The sequence below is a fragment of the Ptychodera flava genome, chromosome 3 (assembly GCF_041260155.1).
Source record: "Ptychodera flava strain L36383 chromosome 3, AS_Pfla_20210202, whole genome shotgun sequence".
Lineage (NCBI taxonomy): Eukaryota > Metazoa > Hemichordata > Enteropneusta > Ptychoderidae > Ptychodera > Ptychodera flava.
In genome coordinates this window covers 17,907,230-17,921,923 of record NC_091930.1, presented here as the reverse complement: position 1 = coordinate 17,921,923, position 14,694 = coordinate 17,907,230, and the positions used below count along the sequence as shown (strand labels likewise).

The window sequence follows — 14,694 nt, the reverse complement described above, 5'->3', positions numbered from 1 at the left end:
ACCCAAACGTTGTGCCCGAACATGATTTCTAACTCAGCGTCAGTAGTGTAGGATTATTGCAGAGTGAGCTTCACCAGACTCTAGTCATTCAATGTTTCCGTACAATCTGAGTTGATGTGAGTATCAATAATATAAGCATGTGAGTGCACGTTTACAGTACTAGTTGTCTGTGGAACCTCACAAGAATTCGATCAAACCTGTGTTTCATATGTCCCACTTATGGCTGAAAGCCCATTCTTGGTCGCTAATCTTTCATTTCTTGCGATGTGACTTGATTAAGCACCTGAGAAATACTCACCCAATGTGTTACTTTTCTTCGTTTAACAACCAAAAGCCAAAAAAGACCTTGGGAAGATTTAGAGTTTTTTCGACGTGGCCTCTCTACATATCGGCCATACATAACCAAACTCAAAGGTTACGATAAGACCTTTACATGCCGGAAATGCCAAGAGAGTTTGACCGGTTAAGAAGGGCTTGACTACGCAGTTTCTGCGTAGTGAAGCTTCATTACGTATTCATGGTGACCCCTGGCCAGCTGTCAATAACTTTGGGGGCTTTTGTCTTTTGGCCTGCTTTGCATATGCGTCGTTGGACACGACCTGCCAATCACCCAGGTAGTCAATTAAACTATTAATTGACTTTTTACCGACCCAATTAACACTATCCAGCAGTATCAGTCATATTTTAATCGCGTGGCCCGGGTGGGCACAACTAGGAACGCGTGTATTTCTATGCGTACGTTTCCTCTGTGGTGTTGTTTGTACCATCGTGTGTTTGAAGTCCTTGTTTCACCTACAGCATTACCTTCAAGGTGACAGGCTTACTATTAATGTTCAGTATCATTGCACCGAGTTCTGCCCACGGTGAAAACCACCTGTTTTGCCTACTAATTACTGCCCGTCGCTGCCCGTCCTGAATGTAGCCTATCTATAGCTACAGTAATCACATAAATCATTTATCAGTTTTGATATATACTCCTAAATTGTAAGTTTGATAAAAATCGAGACCACATTCAAGGGCTATGCAGACTGTCCATGTACGCACACACAGTGACAAGAAGGCGGCAAACACCTACTCACCAAGCACATCGAATCGGCGAAAAGAAGCATAAAAAAGCTAGGCTCATCGCCAAAACAAACGCGCCAAGCGCTAACAAAAACCCATACCAAGCGGCCCTTTTCAGGGCCACCAAATACTCCAAAAAGGGAACTACCAAAAAATACGATAAAATGACATAGAACACACAAACACTTAAAAGAAATAACAAAAATCGTACACATAACAAACAACTGAAACACAACATTAATACAAAATAAACAATCACAGTAACGTAACAGAAAACATGGCCGTGGAAATAAATCAGCTATTTCCAAAGAAAAGCCGACAACAACATGAAATTCAACAACAACCTATCATCGCTCAAACTATGAAACTCCGAAAAATATTACTAGGCAAAAGCCTTAAAATTCATTCGGACACCAACAAAACCAAACAGAATAAAACCACCTCAGGATTTCAACAAATAAAGTCGTATAATGTGACTACGCTACATCGTGAGACACAAACAATCGCAACAACACCAATTCAAAGAAAAGTCAAATTGGACTCCACGAACAACAAAAAACAAAAACTTGAAAGCTATCTGAAGCTTCTAAACTCGCACTTCTAGAGATACCCTTTCAAACAAGGAAACAAAACATGTCGCGTGCCAAAAGAATCGCGATAAACCAGCTTGCAAACATTGGACAAATTTTGGGAAAATAACCCTTCGACAAGGGTCGGTTTTTCCACGGTCCCTCCACAAGGGGACTGTGGTTTTTCGTTATTGTCAACACAAACGATTACGTACTCGAATGCGAAAGGCAATTACGTAACACTCAGTATTATACACAACAGCCAGAACAAACAGTAAACAAAGTAAACGAACTATTAATTAAAATGTACGAGAACAAGTACATCAACCAGGATACTTGTAAGTATCTTGATCCAATAAACATAAATCCGTACCCCGCAGTGGTACTTATTGCCTAAAAATTCACAAACCTCCGCAAAAATCTAAAAGACACACCAGTCAAAACAAAATTTACCGAAGTAAAGAAATATAGAACAAACAAACCGAACCACCAAACGGACTCACAACGTGACCAAATTAATATACTTGCCTCGCTAATCGGAAAGCAAGACCACTAAAATGCATTAAAATAAATTTTCACAAACACAAACTAAGGAAAGAATCTACACTGCGACTGATGAGAAACCACACTCGGGTTTCGAAACGCAAGCGTCAAAGGGCGACTCTATCAACTTTTGTAACAACATAGGTCCGGCTGCGTTCTCGCCATAAGCTTTCCCCACACAAACAAAACATTACCGTACACACTAATCCAAACTTCTCTACAAATATCCAAAGCGAAACAAACATTTCATTAACACAAACAATCGGATAAGAGTGTAGGAACACATTTTCGAAACGAATCAAACACAAACTCGACACAAAAACATTTAGGATAGTTAGGTGGGGAGCCTGTTTCACATTTTTTACATCTCGCTATACTGTCTATGATTCTAAAAATAAAGTCATCTGCCACTTTTTCTGTATACGCGGTTTGGCAAAACTCATCTCTTCAATCGAAAGTCGGGCGATTTCATGGTTCTTTGGGGCACTTAAGTGTACGTCGAGCTTAAGGAATGTAGTTACATTCGCGATGTTTTATTCGAAAATTATTTATTCCTTCAAGGGCAAATGCACATAATTTATGCTGTTGGAAATACTGGCCGCTCATAAACAAGACAATAAACTCAATATATGTGCATCTTTACTTATATTGTCAAAGTACCACCGACACCCACAAAAAACCAAATGGTTCAGTCCAGGTATTTGCAACTCTGCCATCCGACTGGTCAACAGGAAATCAACCATAGGTGTCTTTTGGCACGCGTATACGCCAGTCACCTAGGCGACGGTAATCTGCACCACTTATCACCATCGGGAAGGTACTCCTCCCCCTATACCACTGGTGATCCCACCCACCCTCAAGGCACTGCGTCATTCGACCAAGCATTGTTATTGTAATATCCTGCATAAAATTAACAGCGAGGTCAACCGATCAAGCTCTCTTGGCATTTTCTCTCATGTTGCGTATGTTTGAAGTAACCAATAGCTTTGTATTTTTCTGTCTGCGTAGACTCAATGGTAGCGTTTGACAAAACATGTTTTAGATAAGGGTCAGAGGTGTAGACCTGTTTCAGCTTCGTGTCACGTTTCTGCAGAGTCGGGCACCGCGTGGAAACCCTTTTATACTTACAGTAGTAGCATGGATTATTGCTTTTATTTTAGCTGAAAAGAACATATTCTGATAATTATAGTCAAGAATTCATTGCTTGTATTCAACGTGCCTGTATTCATGTGGAGTTATGTGAATTAACATGTATTATTGTATTATACATGCAGTTCGTGTTAATTTACCTGTATTATTATATGTTGATGCAGTGTGCGTTGATTTGACTGATAACTATGGAACGCATCTATAAGAATAGTACCGACATTAAATTCTGAGCCTAACATAAAACACTATGATGTGGTCGTATCTGATTGATTTAACATGATTTTGTCTGCACCGAGTAGCACTTGTCTAACCGTTTATTGCAAATCGACTGTATTCGTTCATTCCTCGTGATATCGTTGACGTTGCATCCACACAATGGTATTTTGTGATGATTTTGATGTAGGTACGACGCGCTAACTTACACTGAGATGTTTCTGCTAGAGAACACATGCCACAGGCAGCACTATGCCATCGACTTGTCGTCTTGTCAAAACCAAAGACAAGGAGAAACAATATGGTCAAAATCTCAAGGATAGGCAACTTTGCATTTTGTTGTTTAAATATGTACAAACTGTCGATTTCTTCATTATTACTTGATGTATCTATCACCATATACCATACATGCTGAGTATGTGTGTTGTATACAACTGTGGGACTGCAAGCCATTGTAAACTTTTATCATTTTTGTTTGCGCGTCAGGTACTTTACAAATCGACGCGTGCCGCATTGCCTGGAAAGTAAAATCCCAATCGATATTTAACTCGGAATAAAACCAATGGCGTGTGATACACCTCACGTGGGAGGGGTGATGTCCAACCATGTCCACTATCATGCGGCAAATTGCATGTGAATGAATTCTTTAATAGCCGTATAATATTTTCTCTCTAATATGTGTATTGTAGGATATCTGACTCAGAAGTACCTTGGCCTGGAAGCACATGTAGGGTATCTGACACGGAAGTAATATGGCAAAAAGTCATCATAAGAAGCTTAGTAGAGTATGTGGTACCGAGTGAAAAAATTACATTTGAGCGGTGGATATGCCAAAGTGTGCCATTTCAGTAAAGAAATTTTGGACTTTTTTAAGATTGATATAAAAGATGATGACCCTTACATTCATCCACCATATACATATGTGGGACTGAAAAGACCGTCTTGAGAAAGAGCCAAGCCAAGCCAAGATACAGATCAGTAAGACCAACCGTAGTATTCACACAGTGTTCACAGGACGAAAAATGTCGTGTTTGACACCTGTAAAGATTATTTTTATATGAAAAGGCCATAGTTTATCGAGACGACCATTCATCAAACGGCGTGCCGCATTGCTAGCCTTTCTTTCCATTTGTCCGTGATTAAAGTGATAAACGGCATCCCCCATTCGATTCTTGGGAATATCTTAAGCTTTATGGCGACTTGAAATTTTGTTTGAGATGTCTTCTATGTTTCCTATGTCTGGATTTATCGCCTTGACTTTCCGTAAAATTGTCATGAGAGCACGGCATCGATCACGACAGATCGATATGTCCACGCAAGCCGCGCGGCGTGCATGTATTGTCGCAACTCTGTTCAAGCTTGTCGCAACTGTGTTCTTGCTTCACTTTTGGTCTTATTGGGGAAAAGCCTCGAGCTGTCTGTTGCGAACAGTATTCGTATATTGTCCAGTCCTTACCAGATATCCGAGGTACCACGGGACCGTAATAATTGTGTAACTGAAGACGAACACGCCGGTAGAATTGAGATTGATGGCTTTATTTACTGCACGGGAACTCAGCACGAGTTACAAATTAAACTCTCTAATCATCGTCTCTCATCATCTTCCCCTGAATGAATGTCATTTCTCATTTATCACAATTTTAAGCCTTCTCTCTTACGTATCTACCTTTACTCAAACGGTAATACACACTGTATTCTGTTTACACACCATCTCGTGATACAACGAAATACTTATTCTTCATGATATGTTGACTTTGCAAACTTACAGTCATTGTCGGCACTTTTATTGACACCTGGATTGTCACCTTGAAACATCACGCACTGTACAAATGTACAATCACGCCACTTTCTTAAAGTGAAGATGCTGACGTGTAAAATGCTGACGTGGGAGATATTTAAGCATAAATAATATCATAAAACCCTGTTCGTGTCACTCGATAGTAGGTGGGAAATATACGTTCGATGTAAGAAATTTAAGACTGTGACACTCTCCCACATTTTTTAAAACTAGCGTCCTCGCTGGAAAATAAATGTACCATCAACAACAACAAAACTCATAAACATTACATACAGTCATAAAAGAAAGTGATAAAAGAAAGCTGCAAAATGTACCAGATCTAGACGATTTAACGTACAAGGCAGCAAGGTCACGCCACGCATACACTCAATCAAACTGGGGCCTATCTCATACTTGCATTCGTGCCAAACTTTAATGAATCAACCACGTGACGCTTGCAATACCTTATTACAATACATTTCATAAAAAAAACACGAAAGTTCTGAAATTAAGTAATTATAACATCTGCACTAAAAGTCTATTTTCAAAACTCAAAAAAAGAATAGTCGATACTTACATATTTTTATTGGTACGAATTAATCGTCTCTAGTTTAAATTCGCTATCAAGTTAAATACGTCTCTAAACTTACATAATTACTATGGTTATCACGTGGTCATTTTTCCGCCACTCTTTATTCGTTTCTTAAGATTAAACAATATCACACCGTTGAATATCCCGTACTCGATTGTTCTCATTGAAATCTTAACCAATAATTAAATAAAATGTCACACTATCTCTTATCACCTCCCGTACGATGTGAGTAAATGACCTTCATGCGCCTTGGCCACGTGAGGGACAAGCTTCGAGATAAAATACTACGGGGAGGACGTAACACTATGAACAGTATTTATAGTGTAGGAAAAATTCCGGTTGATGACGCACAACAGGGGTAATATGGATCTCTTATCTGTGCTCGTGTAAGTCACACAGGTGGCAATCCGGGTCAGTCCATTTTATAATATGTGAAAAAGACCCACAGTGCCGTATAATAAATTGTGTCAAGTATGATAGGCTTTAAATTATATTTACTTATGTATAAGGTTTGAGATAAGCAAACGCCATTTCTCACGGCTTGTCCTTATCGTTTGCCTAACGTTATCACCAACATACTGAAATCGTGCCCCATTCAACTCTGTCAGTAGAATATATGGCAAAACAAGCCCAATAGACTTGTACAAATTGTAAATACGACGGAGAATACATGCACTTTCTAGATACCACAGTGTCGTCAGAGAATAAAAACTAGAGGAGAATCACCTATCTTACGCAGAAACGAGATTGGAACAAATTTAGGAGGATTGGATGTTCATATTTTTCAAATTTCTCAAAAGTGTTAGATGCCGTATAGCTGATTGTTGCAATATTACAAATTACTCATAAAAACGAGTGTTTAATGTACAAAGAGAGGCAGATAAACTTATTGCAGATTAAATCGACATTAATTCACCATCAAATCATCCAAAATTTGTTCCAATCGCGTTCAGAATATTTTCGCTCACAAAATAAAGGCTTTTCGACAGGATATTTCCGTCAACAAAGTGTCCCCCTTCTGTTTGAAAAAGCTTGAATCTCTCTCCGTAGCGTAGTCTTCCAATTTCAGATAAACCTAGCCTCCCGTATAGTTTGCCGGTCCTCACCTCTCACAATAAGTGACAGCTCCCATATAATAACGCAAATTACCAATCCAAAATGGTCTGTTTTTTTCTTTATGCAAATTTGAAGTATTTCAGACCGAATGCTTGAGCTGTGTCATAGGATATCCCTGCCAAATTTACATCGCAAAATACAATGTGCAGTAACACTTACAAAAGACAAAAAATGCAGTAACAACTCTAAAAACTTCACGTTGAAATCTACTTCCGCTTTAGGTTCAAGACCGCAACATGTACGTTTTTAGGTATTCTTCACCCAAACATATAAACGAGCTGGCAAAACATGTTCACGAGAGAACAGTGAAGTTAACTGTTAAACTAGTGTTACAGAGGTCATTCACATTGAGGTCATTCACTTTGACGTCAATTCTGTATAAAGGCCAATTATCAGGTTAAGAATTGCAAATGATGTACGGTAGCGGTACGGACTGTGAGAGAAATCAAACAAGTAAATAATTGTTTTGTGTTTATGGTGCTGGCCATTGATATAAACAGGGGCCACAAATACGTCACTACAAGGGAGGGACATCAATGATGAGATTATAATTGTATGTAAATAACCACTATGCAGATTGTACATAGGAGTTGCCTTGACGAACACAAGTATTAAGGAGAAGACACAACACCTGGCAGTATGTAACATCCATGCATAAGAAATAGACTGTGTTTAGTTACTTTTAGCCTCTATTCTGCGTCTGTATCCCGACGACCTGTGGCTAGCTATTTCCTGGAGGGAGGCAGTAAACTGCACTACCAGTGCAAACGATCTGAGATCTGACAAAATAGGGAACACCAATATCTGCAAAGGCACCCCCTCAAGCATGGTCAGTGCGAAGCGGCATTTTGCTGTTCCAAGAAACTGTAAACCCCTATTGTCATAGTGTCCACGGTCTACGCAGATTACATACAATAACTCGCTTGACGATACCAGGTTTCCGCAAAGACGTTTCAAGTAAACCTATTTTTCTGTTAGAAGATAGCATAGATGTGTAGTAGCCGATTTTCAGAAACACCCTTAATAACTCAGAGGTATCATATCATATATGCATTTATTCGCTTTTATTATTCAAGATCGGCATCATCGGCGTTATTTAACACAGAGAATCATTATTAACTCATTTGCTTAATCAAAAGATAAAAGCTGCAGTCTTACTTTTAAAAATGACAAAGTTACATCCTTTCACAATTTTTGGTGTCAAATTGTTATAGTCGACGATGCCCAATAAAACGGGAAATGATCTACTGGTACTGTCTTTTTTTTCTGTGAGAGAATGTTGAATTCTCTACAACAGGTTTCAATTTAACATTAAACACTTTAGAATTTTTGTAGGCTTGACACACTGCGTGAGGGTTTAGAGAAAACGGTTCGTAGGTTTTTAAATGTAGTTTTTGTCTTCCAAGTGCCCATTACTCAATCTGAGAATCATTAATGTTTCCTTGTTCCTGCAAGAGAAAGAGCCGAGTCGGGTTCATTACCTAAAATCAACATCATCCGCTAACATTTTGTTGCATATTTGCCTGCACCTGCATTTGTATTCTGATGCAAAATCTTTTTCAAACTCATAATGTTCGACAGATTTGGTATACTTAATACCAAGCATCCGTGCTGTTTTACTATTCATTTATCATCTTTAGACACTTATCCAAATTCAACTGCATTCTGAACAAGAGTATCATTCTTTAAGTAGCAATGATGCAGTCACCTTCCGTTTCGTTATTCATACATTCAATCGTACACGCTGGCATAGAGCTTCTGCTCCTACAGTGTATGGTATGATGCAATCAACGTCTTAAGTTGACACCAAAGCAGCAATGCTTCTTAGTCCGTGGGCTGGAGGGGCCCACCGTGCACACACCCCCCCCCCACATCCCTACTTCTTGGGTATTTTTTGTTCTTTAGGACCTGCTGAACAAGAAAAAAGATGTTAACATTCGATATTTTGGATGCACTACCTATCTGGGCTGGTTTTTAATTTGCATGTACCGCAAAAAATGGCGAAAAATGGGTAGGGGTAGGGGGTACTATATCCTCCCCTACATTGAGTAAACTAGCATGAAATAGCACAAACTATACATTTTTGGAAAGCTGAGATTCTGCCCTTTATGAAAAACACCAACTTTAGCAAATTAATTTGTGTAAATAGAAAAGGACGACTTTAAAATGAAATTTTTTGACAACTTTGAAATTGTTTACCCAAAATACCATGTAACAATTGTGATTTACTTGTTATTAAGCAAAATTTTGACAGCTTTTTTGTGTTTGAATTATTTATTCCCACATATTAAAAGAGAAAAAAAATGTTAACATTAGATATTTAACTATACACTACTTCTCCTGAGTCAATTTTGAATTGCGTGTATCTGTATGGGGTGTGCAAAAGCTAGGGGTAGGGGTACAACATTCTTTCCTTGATGAAGTAAACTGGCTTGAAATGCCATATACCTTATAGTTTTAGAAAGCTTAGATACTGGTCTTTCTAAAATGCATAAAGTTTTAGTGAAAAAATATGACGTCATAGAATTGGATAACTTTAAATCGATTTTTTCTGGTAATTCAGTATTTTTAACCGGAAGAAAATACGATAACTATTGTTTCCTCCTTATGAAGCAAATCAAACAGATTTATGGATGTTATTTACTAATTGCAATGTGCTGAAGAAGAAAATAAATGTCAAAATTTGGTATTTACTGTGCATTATTGTCTCTAGTCACTAAAATAGCAAGTTTTGCTACATTGGTATATCGTGAATGGGCATTTTATTGTTATGCAATGAACTAATGCACAGCCTTAAAAAGAAGACTCGAAAACGTGCACACATAGTCATATTGCCATTTTCTCCTTCAAGTAAATAGATTATTGACGACTGTCTATTGTTATAATTTAATTTTTAAATATTTTTCTATAAAATAATTTTGTTTAAGGCGTATTTGGAAAATTGTCTATGCCTCCTTGTCTTACTTTATATACAGCAAGCATTACTAACAATCTATTAGGCCGAGGCTAGAGGGGCGTCTACGTGCACCTCCCCCCTCACCCCACAGGATAACAAACCTGTAATTTTCAGAAGCCTTGGATCCCTAGAATAAGAAATGGGATTTTAACAGACAAAATATAGGGACTCAATAGCTGTTACGGTCATGTTTTGAAGGGTACCACAAAATCACGATTTTGTGACCCACGTGGATTTTTGTCAAACCTGTCTTCTTGTACGTGATCTGCTGAGCTTACTGTTTAACATGACCTAGGTTATGGGGTATCATTAGAAAGGTAATTTATTTTTCTTGAAAATGGTATATAGCAATATGCAATATCTTCTACAGTTTTCATGAAATAGGGCCATAATTTACCCTATACCCCAAAGTTTTATGTCACAAATTACTGTCAAAACTAATCTAAATTCCACCAATTATTTTCCTAGACACATTACAAAAGGCAATTCTTTGTATAAAATATATTTTATTTGGTACAGGGACATGTCAAAAATATGAGTTAGACTTTAAAGAGACAAAATATTGGTATTGAATGACTGCTACTGGCGTGTTTTGAAGGGTACCGTGAAGTCAGAGTATTACCGACTCGCATATGTTTTTGTTAAATGTGTCGTCTTGTAAGTTTTCTGCTGAGCTTACTTTTTAGATAGCCTAGATTATGGGCTGCCATTGGAAAGACAATTTATTTGGCTTTAAAATGACATATTGTAATATGCAATATCTTCTATAGTTTTTTATCAAATAGGGCCATAATTTACCCATACCCCAAAGTTTTATGTCACAAATTACTGTCAAAACTAATCTTAAATTCTACCAATTATTTACCTAGACATTATACAAAGGGCAATGATTGGTATCAAATTTGTTTTATTTGATACAAGTAAATGTTAGAACTTGAAACAAACTTTTGACAGAAAAATATCCAGATGCTCTAGCTGTAACAGTCATATTTTGAATGGTACTGCAAAATCACAGTACTGCCAACTTGCATACATTTTTGTTAAACCTGTCTTCTTGTAAGTCTTCTACTGAGCTTACTTTTTAACATAATGTAGCAAGTTGGGCATCATTAGAAAGGTAATTTACTCTTCTTTAAAAATATATATTGCAATATGCAATATCTTTTATAGTTTTCATGAAATGGGACCACAACTTACCCCATACCCAAAGTTTTATATTCCAAATTACCGTCAAAACTAATCTCAAATTCTGACAACTATTGACCGGGACATAATATAAAGGGCAATGATTTGTATTAAATTTAGTATATTTGCTTAGGTTCATGTAAGAAACTTGAAACGAACTTTTAACAGAAAAAATATTGGGATCCTGTAGCTGTAACAGTCATATTTTGGAAGGGTACCACAAACTCACAGTATTGCCAACTCGCATACGTTTGGTTAACCTGTCTTATTAAAAGTCATCTGCTAAGCCTATTTTTTAACATAACCCGGCTATTGAGGTATCGTTAGAAAGGTAATTTTTTCTTCTTTGATATGACATATTGTAATATATAATGTCTTCTTAAGTATTCAGGAAATAAGACCAAAACTTACCCAACACCCCTAAGTTTATATTGCAAATTACTATCACTACGAATGTCAAATTCTACCAACTGTTACCTAGACATACTACAAAAGGCAATGATTTGTATGAAATCTGTTTTATTTGCTACAGAGACATGTTAAAATATTAGATAGACTTTTAACAGACAAAATATTGGGAATGAATGGTTATTGCTGTCATGTTTTGTAGGGTACTGTAAAGTCTCAGTCTTGCCCACTCGTATGTGTTTTTGTTAAATGTGTCATCTTGTAAGTCATCTGCTGAGCTTACTTTTTACTCTTAAGCTATCTTATAGACTATCATTGGAAAGAAAATTTATTTTGCCTTAAAGTGACATATTGTAATATGAAATATCTTTAATAGTTTTCATGAAATAGGACCAGACTTACCCCATATCCCAAATTCGCAAACTGCAAAGTTTTCGAACAGATGTAGTTTGCACATAAAACTAAGGGCTGGTATGTTTTTTGCCATTTCATTACAACTTCAGATGATAATTCACTTTATCATATGCTAAAATAAAGAGTGATAAAAGCTTTGTAATGATACCCTATAATCTGCGTTACGGATAAAATAAAGGTTGGCAGATAAATTTCATGGAAACTTGTTTAATAAAATTTCACGGGTTTCAGCAACATATATCCTGCTATCCTTCAAACTATGATGCTAACAGCTGTTAAATCACAATAATTATCCTGTTAATGGTATCTTTCATAGTTGGAAATGTCTCTGTAACAAATAAAATAGGTTTCATACAAAGTTTGTCTTTTTTATAGAATTTATCGTAATTAAATGCTAGTATTGACAGTAATATACAACATAAAACTTTGGGGTATGGGGTAAGGTTTGGTCCTATTTCATGAAAACTATAGAAGATATAGCATATTACAATATGTCATTTTAAAGCCAAATAAATTGTCTTTCCAATGGCAGCCCATAATCTAGGCTATCTAAAAAGTAAGCTCAGCAGAAAACTTACAAGACGACACATTTAACAAAAACATATGCGAGTCGGTAATACTCTGACTTCACGGTACCCTTCAAACACGCCAATAACAGTCATTCAATACCAATATTTTGTCTCTTTAAAGTTAACTCATATTTTTGACATGTCCCTGTACCAAATAAAATATATTTTATACAAAGAATTGCCTTTTGTAATGTGTCTAGGAAAATAATTGGTAGAATTTGAGATTAGTTTTGACAGTAATTTGTGACATAAAACTTTGGAGTATGGGGTAAGTTTTGATCTTATTTCATGAAAACTATAGAAGATATTGCATATTGCAACATATCATTTGAAAGAAGAGTAAATTAACTTTCTAATGGTACCCCATTGGCCTCGTTATGTTCAAAATAAGCTCAGCAGAAGACTTACAAGAAGATAGGTTTAACAAAAACGAAAGCGAGTCAGTAATACTGTGATTTTTCGGTACCCTTCAAAATATGACTGTTGCAGCTACAGGATCCCAATATTTTTTCTGTTAAAAGTTTATTCCAAGTTTCTAACATGTACCTGTAGCAAATAACACAAAGTTAATACACAGTATTGCCTTTTGTATTATGTATAGGTAAATAATTGGTGGAATTTAGATTAGTTTTGACAGTAATTTGTGACATAAAACTTTGGGGTATAGGGTAAATTATGGCCCTATTTCATGAAAACTGTAGAAGATATTGCATATTGCTATATACCATTTTCAAGAAAAATAAATTACCTTTCTAATGATACCCCATAACTTAGGTCATGTTAAACAGTACGTACAAGAAGACAGGTTTGACAAAAATCCACGTGGGTCACAAAATCGTGATTTTGTGGTACCCTTCAAAACATGACCGTAACAGCTATTGAGTCCCTATATTTTGTCTGTTAAAATCCCATTTCTTATTCTAGGGATCCCAAGGCTTCTGAAAATTACAGGTTTGTTATCCTGTGGGGTGAGGGGGAGGTGCACGTAGACGCCCCTCTAGCCTCGGCCTAATAGATTGTTAGTAATGCTTGCTGTATATAAAGTAAGACAAGGAGGCATAGACAATTTTCCAAATACGCCTTAAACAAAATTATTTTATAGAAAAATTTTTAAAAATTAAATTATAACAATAGACAGTCGTCAATAATCTATTTACTTGAAGGAGAAAATGGCAATATGACTATGTGTGCATGTTTTCGAGTCTTCTTTTTAAGGCTGTGCATTAGTTCATTGCATAACAATAAAATGCCCATTCACGATATACCAATGTAGCAAAACTTGCTATTTTAGTGACTAGAGACAATAATGCATGGTAAATACCCAATTTTGACATTTATTTTCTTCTTCAGCACATTGCAATTAGTAAATAACATCCATATCCATAAATGTGTTTGATTTGCTTCATAAGGAGGAAACAATAGTTATCGTATTTTCTTCCGGTTAAAAATACTGAATTACCAGAAAAAATCGATTTAAAGTTATCCAAATCTATGACGTCATACTTTTTCACTAAAACTTTATGCATTTTAGAAAGACCAGTATCCAAGCTTTCTAAAACTATATGGTATATGGCATTTCAAGCCAGTTTACTTCATCAAGGAAAGAATGTTGTACCCCTACCCCTAGCTTTTGCACACCCCATACAGATACACGCAATTCAAAATTGACTCAGGAGAAGTAGTGTATAGTTAAATATCTAATGTTAACACTTTTTTTCTTGTTTAATATGTGGGAATAAATATTTCAAACACAAAAAGCTGTCAACATTTTGCTTAATAACAAGTAAATCACAATTGTTACATGGTATTTTGGTAAAAAATTTCAAAATTGTCAAAAAAATTCATTTTAAAGTCGTCCTATTCTATGTACACAAATTAATTTTGCTAAAGTTGGTGTTTTTCATAAAGAGCAGAATCTCAGCTTTCCAAAAATGTATGGTTTGTGCTATTTCATGCTAGTTTACTCAATGTAGGGGAGGATATACTACCCCCTACCCCTACCCATTTTTCGCCATTTTTGCGGTACATGCAAATCAAAAACCAGCCCAGATAGGTAGTGCATCCCAAAATATCCAATGTTAACATCTTTCTTCTTGTTCAGCAGGTCCTAAAGAACAAAAAAATACCCAAGAAGTAGG

The 14,694-nt window shown here is 36.5% G+C and overlaps 1 protein-coding gene across 1 annotated transcript in view; it reads right to left on the bottom strand.

Annotated features, from left to right (window-relative positions):
- LOC139129676 (medium-chain acyl-CoA ligase ACSF2, mitochondrial-like) overlaps positions 1 to 14,694 on the bottom strand; it is a 69,947-nt gene that overhangs the window by 47,538 nt on the left and 7,715 nt on the right. The window lies entirely within an intron of this gene.